This window comes from Tursiops truncatus, chromosome X (assembly GCF_011762595.2).
Source record: "Tursiops truncatus isolate mTurTru1 chromosome X, mTurTru1.mat.Y, whole genome shotgun sequence".
Classification (NCBI taxonomy): Eukaryota; Metazoa; Chordata; class Mammalia; order Artiodactyla; family Delphinidae; genus Tursiops; species Tursiops truncatus.
Window position 1 is genome coordinate 15,939,508 of NC_047055.1, and position 9,144 is coordinate 15,948,651.

General features: G+C 45.3%; 1 long non-coding RNA gene across 1 annotated transcript; it reads left to right on the forward strand.

Annotated features, from left to right (window-relative positions):
- Positions 1-2,251: 2,251 nt before the first annotated feature.
- On the forward strand, positions 2,252-5,509 carry LOC117310411 (uncharacterized). The gene is made up of 2 exons (XR_012329424.1): positions 2,252-4,166; positions 4,909-5,509. It is a non-coding gene; the product is annotated as an uncharacterized lncRNA (long non-coding RNA).
- Positions 5,510-9,144: the final 3,635 nt, after the last annotated feature.

Consider the following 9,144-nt stretch of genomic DNA (forward strand, 5'->3'; position numbering starts at 1 on the left):
AAAACTTTCAAGGTTATTTAGTTTTCCCTGTAGGAAACTTGACATTGGGAAAGTTGGCACGAATGCGCCGAGGGAAGGTACATCGTGTCTGTGGGGGGGGGGGGAGAAGGCAGCTACAAAATTAAGACAAAACGTTGTAAAATATGAACAGAGGAAGAGGCGTATTCTTTGGCTCTTAAATGATCTGGCCAAACAGTTCAGTTCGGAAGGAGGGGTGTGGGGCTATGGGCAACTCAAAAGTATCGATTCTTTGTCTATTGTATCAGCGACTGACTCTCTTCTGGAGTGACAAGACGCTTCTTTGTAATCTCTTTTCGTAAGTAAATTTCAATCTAAGGGGAAATCCATAAACTAGGGGAGCAAGGTGGCTTTTTAGGAATGTAAATCGTTGTACTGTCACTGGGAGAAAAAAAAGGGGTTAAGTGAAAAGTACAAGTGAATTCGATTCCAGTGAGTTTGCAGAGCAATCTGGAAGGGACCTTCGCCTTTGACACCGTTGCTATTTCGAATGAACTTTTGTTTTTCTAAGTAGTCAATAAGGAAATGTTAAATTAGTGATGACTTTAACATCTGATGTGATGGTTCACATATTTGTGTGGAACATAAATATTTAATTGGGAGAAGGTTGTGGAGTTTTAAAGTATAACTGTACGTTTGCTAAACATGTTTTTGTTTTTGTTTTTTTCTTTTTAAGGGCAACCAAGGACGTTTATCTCCATTAATACCAAAAGTCAAAGTTGTTTGTGAATAGCGTAGCCAAAACAAGATGAAATTTAGAGACACTTAAATGTATGTGCCAATTTAGGGAGCGGGGTTATTATTAATAAACTAGTTTACAGTGACACAAGTAGTGCATTTGGTAACACTGGATCTCAGTCTGGTGTTATGAATTTTGTACTTAGTCTCATTGAATACTCTGCACACTTTATTAACTAATAAACAGGACACAGCGTCCATTATACTGGTTTTGAAAAACCGATGTAACTTTTAAATGAACCAAACACTTAGCAGACGTGGATACTTTGAGTGTCTAATACTTGTATTGAAACGTATTTTAACTTTCAAAACCATTAGAGTTTTGTACCGGTTTTGTTGTTTTAACTTTTAGGTTTGTGATTGAGGGTTACAGGGTAGTAGTTTCTTCTATGCTTAATTGACTGTTTCCTTTAAACAGTATGGGGGAGGATGCATGTAACTTATTACTAATGTGTGTCCATTTTAAAAAGGAAAAAGTGGTATCTAATGAGTTAATCATTAAGGAGTATGCACAGTGCCGGCCATTTCAGGACGTGAAAGAGTTTCTGTGGAACTGCTTGAGACAAGAAGGAGTGATTTGACGTCAAGTATTGAAACTTTTTGATTTATGTTTTGATAGGTGACATTGAAAGGTATAAAATATTTATAAATACGTTTGAGTAATCAGTTTCATGTGTAAACATCCAGATATTTCAACTCGGGACAGTTATCTCTCATTCTTTAATACCTTTAAAAAGAACTCAAAGCAGGGTGTTTGCTGTAATAATGACACACTGGCGAGTTAAAGAGGACGTCTGATGCTTCTGTGGATGGATCTATATTTCCCAGCTATCATATATGTTAAAATTAGCTGAAGCTGCCAGAGACATTTTGGTGATCTTCTTTAAGTCAATAAATGAAAAGTTATTTTTTTTTAGTGGGGACATTGAGTGAGACTTGGTTATAATATACATCAGGTAGAAGTTTCACTAAGACTTTGAAGCTGGCAAGAGTGATCCAGATGTTGCCAAACTGCCTCAATTTATTTTCTTACTATTCTTACCTTCAGAGGTAAGATTCTTTCCCACCCTAATTCCTCTCTCTCAGCCCTTGACTTTTCACCGCTACACTTTTCCAAGATTCATCCTCTGGGGGGAAAAAAATTGAGAGTCTCATTTTTCACTACACCTGCCGATCCTGGAAATCAAACGGCGAAGTTCTAAAAAGTACGTCGATTTGGACTGACATTTTGCTTTATTCCTCGCCATTGGACGGGGCGGGACCAGGCTTCCTTCCAGTCACCTTGTCTTTCTCCATCTGCAGGTACCCCAGAGCGATCCCCCTTCGTTGACTCGGAGGGGATGCAGCAGCAATTCATGTTTTGAAGTGCTTTAAACGGTTCAAAACGTGAGGCGCTGCTATACCCCCTCGCGAGGAAGTAGGAAGGTGGGGTTCTGCTGGACGTGCGCTCCCGCGGGGCGCCTGCTCCCCAGGCCAGCTCTGGAGCAGGTAGGTGGGCGGGGGCTTGCGTCTCTCTTCCTCTCCCCTCTGCCCCCTTTCCCCACCCACGAGGCCCCGCCAGAGTCCGGGGAGGGCGCAACTGCATGCCAGGGGCTGGGGGTGGTCGGGGCCGTGCGCAGGCTATGCGAGCCGAGGAGGGACGCGGCGCCCCGCACTCAGCCGTGCCCTAGCAGCGGGAACAGTACTGCAGTGGGCGATCGGTGCTCTGGAGTATTGTTTCTGCTGCCCGGGCAAGGCTGGGACTCCTGCACGGGCCCACCCACTAGGTAAGTCCCAGTCCAGCGCCCGCCGTGTCCGCCCCAGCAGCGAGACCCGGGAGAGGCGCGTTTTTCCTCCGTCCAACCTTTGCCCGCCTTTGAATGTGTAAATAGGTGTGAAAAAGATACTGCATTTCAGCACTCCTTTCCCTACCCGGGTAAAATTTAAACGATAGGAAAAAAATTCCTAGTGATTAACTAGAATACCACCCACAGGACAAAAAACGAAGAAAGAATACCTTCAAGACCCAACAACTAAATAGGGGGGGCGGTTATTGGAAAAGGAGTAGCGGGGACGCCGGAAGGTGACCCGCTGCAAGCAGTCCCCACGCCGCTCTGCGGCTCCTGGTAAATGGCTCGCGTCCTGCATGTGGAAAGGACGTTGGAGTCCAGAAAAGGTGAACGTTTCTGGCCCCTTCTCGACACCCTCTCCACCCTTCTTCCTGTCTGTGTTGGGGGGAGCTTCTGTCGAGATCGGGCGAGGCCCGGGGCCTGGTCCGCCGGTGAATCCCAGGCGGCGTGGAGAGGCGCTGACCTGCCCGATCTGAGGCCTGAAGGGAGCGCGAGGACCCGAGGGGGTGGCTGTGGAATGAAGCTCTGCGTTTCAAGCTGCTGCTTGCCCTATCTTGCCCTATCTCCCAAAATCTGGTCCCAGAATTCTACCCTGGACGCGCCGCCCCAAGGCCACCTTGGTCGCCCGGGGGCCTCCCATAAGGGATTGCCCCGCTGGCAGGGCACTAGCTTGACAGCTCCTGAGAAAATGGCAGCACCTGAGCTGTCGACTCAGGGCCTCTTCCTGCCCCCCTGGACTCTGGACGCTATTGCTAATGACCTCGAAAGCCACCTCCATCTCTTCCTGGGGGCCCCGAGTCTACGCTAGGAGCTTCACAGCGGGCCTGGAAAAGAGAGGGCTCACTCTCTGGCTGACGTCGCACTTCGCCTGTAAAAATCACTTTAGGATTTTGGTTTGATCCGGCGCACGGGCAGGTCAAGGACTATTGGCAAAGACAGAGGGAGGTGTGGAATCTTTCCCACGCTTTCCGTCATCCTGAAAGAAACCAAGCACACGAAAACCCCTCTTGTCTGGACGGGCTGCCGGGAACTGGGCTTACCAGTGGAGCCCCCGGAGGAGGTCGGCTTTGGGGAGCCCGGGGTTCCAGGCAGCCCGGAGACGGGGCTCAGGCTCCCGCCGCCCCCACGCGCACTCTCCCAGACTCCCTTGCGCCACGGCGGACGCGGGCGGGTCGGGGCCCTTCCGGCCGCCGCGGACCCTCGGGCTCCCGGGGCGCCGCCACCCGGCTGCCTGGGGCCAGTCCGGCTCTGCGCGGCCGCCGCCGCCGCCGCCCCGCCCCACCCCGGCCGCGATCCCCGGACCGGGAAGCCCGAGAGTTGGCTCCCGGCCGGCCCAGGGCCCCGCAGGCCAGCAATCCCGAGGCCTGAACGGCGAACAGGTTCCCGCACCCGCCTGGCTTAGTGCTTGGGGTTGGGGAGGCACCTCGAGGCTGACCCCCTGCCTCTCACCAGCTCCCTTTTCTCCCTTTCTCCCCCCTCGGGACGGGTCCCCTCGAGCCAGAAGGAAGCCCGGCAGCAGCCAGCGCCCACCCTCCGGGAGGACTACGCCCGCGCCCGCCGGCTCCCTCCAGCGGGACGCAGGTGAGAGACCGCGAGGGGCGGAGGGCGGGAGCCGCGACCCTGATTGGGGGCGTTGCCTTCCAGATGCGCTGTGGCGCTTTGCCCCGGGCCCCCAAGAGGCATCGAGATTGAGGGCGTCCACGGGGCCCTCAGACTGCGTGGTGCCCTTTTTCTGACTTAAAGCAGTCATCTTTCACCATTATTCACACGGTCGAAGTTGCAGTTTGCCTAGATTTTTCTCCAAGGAGAGAAATGTGAATAAAACAATATTTTAGCCAAACATTTCCGTGTCAATTAAGAAGATGGCAATTCGTTCCAGACTATAAATTCTCTGTAACAACTTTCTAAGGTATTCGTTCAAATTGTTTTTCAGCATTGCTAAATGTGCACCATAATGTGTGGGAGACTTGTGTAAGATGAATCCATTTATAGTCGACGATCAATTGATCCGATGTTACCACCTTCAAGGAGGCACCTTTCCATTGTTTCCTCATCTTTTCCCAGCACATGTTATTTGTTAGGAAGCTGTGTGCACACGGCATTGTATTAAGTTTATTAGACAGGCGTGGCCCATAAACTAGGAAAAGTTTAGTCAAGCTCTAAATTTAAAATTCCGCATTTCTGTAAGTTGTGGGACAAGATATATAGGTTACTTTTATAAGCTAGAATTGATCATAATTTAAAAATATTTTAAGCACAGGGATATTTTTTGAAGGCATCCAGCATTTCCAGTTAGCAGTACTGACTTTTTTTTTTTTTCCAGCAAAGGAACACTACATCAACACTCTTGGCCCGGATCTGGACACAGAAGACTCCTGTTTCAAGAAAATACAGTCATCTCTCAAATCCTGTAATTTATATGCATTCTAAACTCACTAGGTATTGAAAACCACCCAAGTGTCCCACACCATGGGGTAAAATATAATCAATCACTCGGTGTAATATTATACATCCTTTAAAAATGGTATTGGAAAATGTTTTATGATCAGTAAGTCAAAATAACTCTCTCCCACCGTTTCTTTCTCCCTGCTGCTCCCTGATACCCACGCTTCTTTGTTCCATTTGGCACGTAAACTTGTTTTTCCCGCCAAATGAGTCAGTCATGATGGGAACGTCAATTGATTTGAACAGATGTGTGTCAATGTTACTTGGGAAACTAGATGCCAATAACCAGGGCCACAAAAAAAAGGCAGTGGTTGCAACTCTGTAAAAATTTACGCGTGCATACAGACAATGACTAAAGTGGAACCCCAAATAGGAAAACAGTTGGATACACTCCAGTGCTTGGAGATTGAATGATTGTATGCTGCTTTTGATTTTCACTAATACGAGTAACTGTCCAATTAAAAAAGACCTACTAAGGACTCTGCAGTGCAAATTATTTTGCTGATTGTTTTTAAAACACCATACCTATCAAATCATCAAGGCAGATGGGGCAGCAGGGGACTGGGTTTGTTCCCCCAATCCTGGACCATTATTAGGCTCAGGGCAACACTTGGAGAAAAGGTCATCCTACACAGGTGGGAGTTAACTTCTAGGCAGCTTTCCTGAGAGACGACACAAGATGAAAATAGAAATAGGTCCAAAAAGCATTTTTTGGAAGATCAATGAAAGTTTATTAATAGGAATTAAAGACTAGAGTCAGGGCTCTATCCAAGTTGGCATAAATTTTTAGAGATCTATTTTCCCATCAGCCTACAGTGTAACTTATCCTCATTACCCTAAAACTTGATACATGCCTTTGTATTTAGAATAATTACATTACTCTTAAAGGAAAAACGATCTATGCACCAATTATAGCAAATGTGTACCTCCCTGCCACCCTACACCCCAGTCATTCTACCCGTTAGTTACTGCTCAATAAATGAACAAAGATCTGTTAGCTCTTTCATAATATCTTACCTATCTGCAGCCTTTACCTCCGTCCCCCCCCCCCCCCCCCCCCCCCCCCCCCCCCCCGCTCCAGGAGTGATCTCTTTGGCAAGTTCAAAAAGACGTAGACCCCTGTGGGGATTGTAAATTGAGCCATTAGGGAGGAGCCCTGAGCAGACTTCCATTTCCGGCATTGCTTGGCTTTGGAGCACTCTCCTTACACCAGTGAGCTCTAGAATCTGAGCAGCCGTGGGAGTTTGGGCGGTGGCCCCGGCTCGGCCGATGCTATTAGTCTGGGAGCTGAGAACAGAGCAGTGTCCTGTAGTCTTGAAGACTTTGAAGCGTGATTCTCCCAAAGCAGCTCCCTCACCTGTCCCCTAACCCCACCCTGACCTGCTCGCCAGACTCGACTGTTGCCCCAAGACCAGACTTTTTAAAGTCCCGGCCACAAAACCGCAATAGTCAGAAACATAATAATCCCAAAATCTTGCCTTTTTTTTAGGGTGCGTTTACATGCTTTGCCAAATGCTTTCATAGTTTCTTTTTGCAACAACCCTGAGAGATAAATAGGATAAGACGTCAAAAAAGCAACGGCCAACAAGAAAACGGGCTTCTGGAGGTTGAGGATTTGTCCTAGGCTAGTCTGGGGCCTCTTCCTCCAGACCTCGTGCTGTGCCGCTTCTGTCATTATCTGTTAATCAGAACCGAACACACAGTAGTGACTAGAGCAGGAAATGGAGTTGAATTTGTTTGGTTAGAAAAATTAGAGGTGAAAGTTGTATGATGAGCTTTTGCCTACACCCTGGACACTTCCTGGGTGAGGCCCAAGACTGGCCCCAGGATGACTAAATAGTGACAGTAAATAGCGCAGCTGTATACACGTAGGTGTGCACAAACAAGAACAGTGTTAAAATCATTTAAAATCTCTGACCGTATTTGATACTTTCTAAAGACTCAACCAAATTAGTCTTAAGGAAACAGATGGAATGTCCAACCATAGGGGTTAACTTAATTTAGTCACTCACTCAATGGAACCTTTTTCATCAGCCATTACAAATAATAATTTTAAAGACTACGTCGAAACCTGGAAAACGCTTATGATACCATGTTTTACAAATCAGGGACATAAAATCATGTGGACACCACAGTTGACAAGCGGGTCTATATAGGAGCAGAAACTGGAAAGAACATCAAAGCAAACATACTTGTTGCTTAAGGTGGTGGGATTCGAGCTGAAGTTCTTTCTCTGCTTTTACAATGTGTCTTTCGTTATGCCATATTTTTTGTTACGTTGTCAAACATAATTCTCTGAAAAGTCTTTAGGGGTCACGGGCGATGCAGCAATTTTGGGTCAAGGATGCACAGACCTCAGACGTCTCGGGGATCATCATGTCACGAGATACCACTGTGCACTTGTGACAGATTGATAACTGAAAGGTCTGGGAGCCGCTCATCTTCACAGCAATACAACTGGTAAGTATTACAAGACCCATGGATGAAAAGATCGAAAAGTGGGCCCTAAGCAAGGAAGAAAAAGGTTGCTGCCGCGGAAGGAGGGGGATGAGTTGTACTTTGATAGTTTAATGGGGGGGGGGTCAGACTTTGTATCTTTAACTATCATTTAAGTTCTTTGTAATGAATTGAAATTCATTTAAGGCATAAGATTTTATATGCGTGCTAGAATGTTAAAGAATTTATGCTCAAGCACACAACTGGAAAAACATGAACCATAAACACTACAGACACAGGGTCATCCTTAATATGTTGAGTCGATATCATGGTCAAGAAAAGGCATAAAAACTCCATGAACAAAAAGTCACAAAAAAAGAATACATTAAAGATGCTCATTTCAGTATTTTTGGGTTTTTTTGGCCACGCCACACGGCTTGTGGGATCTTAGTTCCCTGACCAGGGATCGAACCCGCGCCCCCTGCATTGGAAGAGTGGAGTCTTAACCACTCAACCACCAGAGAAGTCACTCATTTAACTATTTTTAAGGGTAGAAATTAGAAACATCCTGATGACCAATAACAAAGATTGGGTAAATAAAATATGGTGTCTCTAACATGTGACAAGAGAATATGCTCTGGCTGAAGCATTTAGTGATAAAAGAAATGAGCAGATTTTTTTGCACTATTCCCATCCATGCAATCTGAGTATACAGGGAGCATTCTGCATGCAGTTTTGTTTCAATATACAGATAAAAGGCTGAGAGGAAATATGTCAAAACTTTAACAGTGGTTATCTCTGAGTTGTGGTATAAAAAGTGATCAAAGAAAGATGCTAAACTATTTTTGCGATGTGTTCCTAATATGTAATCTAAATGTATTGGGAACATTTTGCATTCATAGTTTTGTATCAATAATGTGGAAAGAAGCTAGGAGGACGGATACCAAAAGTCTATCAAAGAAAGATGCTAAACTATTTTTGCGATGTGTTCCTAATATGCAGTATAAATATATTGGGAGCATTTTGCATGCATGGTTTTGTATCAATATACAGATAAAAAAGGCTGGTGGGAATAAACCAGAACTTGTATAATGGTTATCTGTGGGTTATGACATCATAAAGTGATAAAAGTAAGATACAAAATTATTTTTGCAATATGTTCCTGAATATGTAATATAAGTGTATTGGGAACATTTTGCATCCATAGTTTTGTATCAATATTTAGAGAAAAGCCTAGGAAGAAATATAGCAAAATTTAATAGTAGTTATGTTGGGGTTCTAGTATTATAGATGATATCTGTCTTTCTCTTTATACTTTTATGTATTTTCCAAGTAATACTTGTATAAACAACAAGATGCATTACTTTTATAGCGATAATAAAACTTATTTTATGTTTTTAAAGAGTTTGTACTTATTAAAAAAAAAAAAAAAGCATGGTCCCCTGACCCAGGGATGGGGAAAGTCTTCCTATTTGGGTAGCAATGGGCCTAGAATCCATTTTCCAACCTGTCTGGGCAAAACCTACACAGCTTTGGTTGGCTCCGTGGTGCAAATGTATGTTATCATTTACTCTTGGCAAAGGAAAGAGAAAGTATAATTTAAAAATATAACCATGACAGAGGAATAATAGTACTATTGCTAAACAAACTGCTATCTCCTGTCTAATCAAAGTAACAC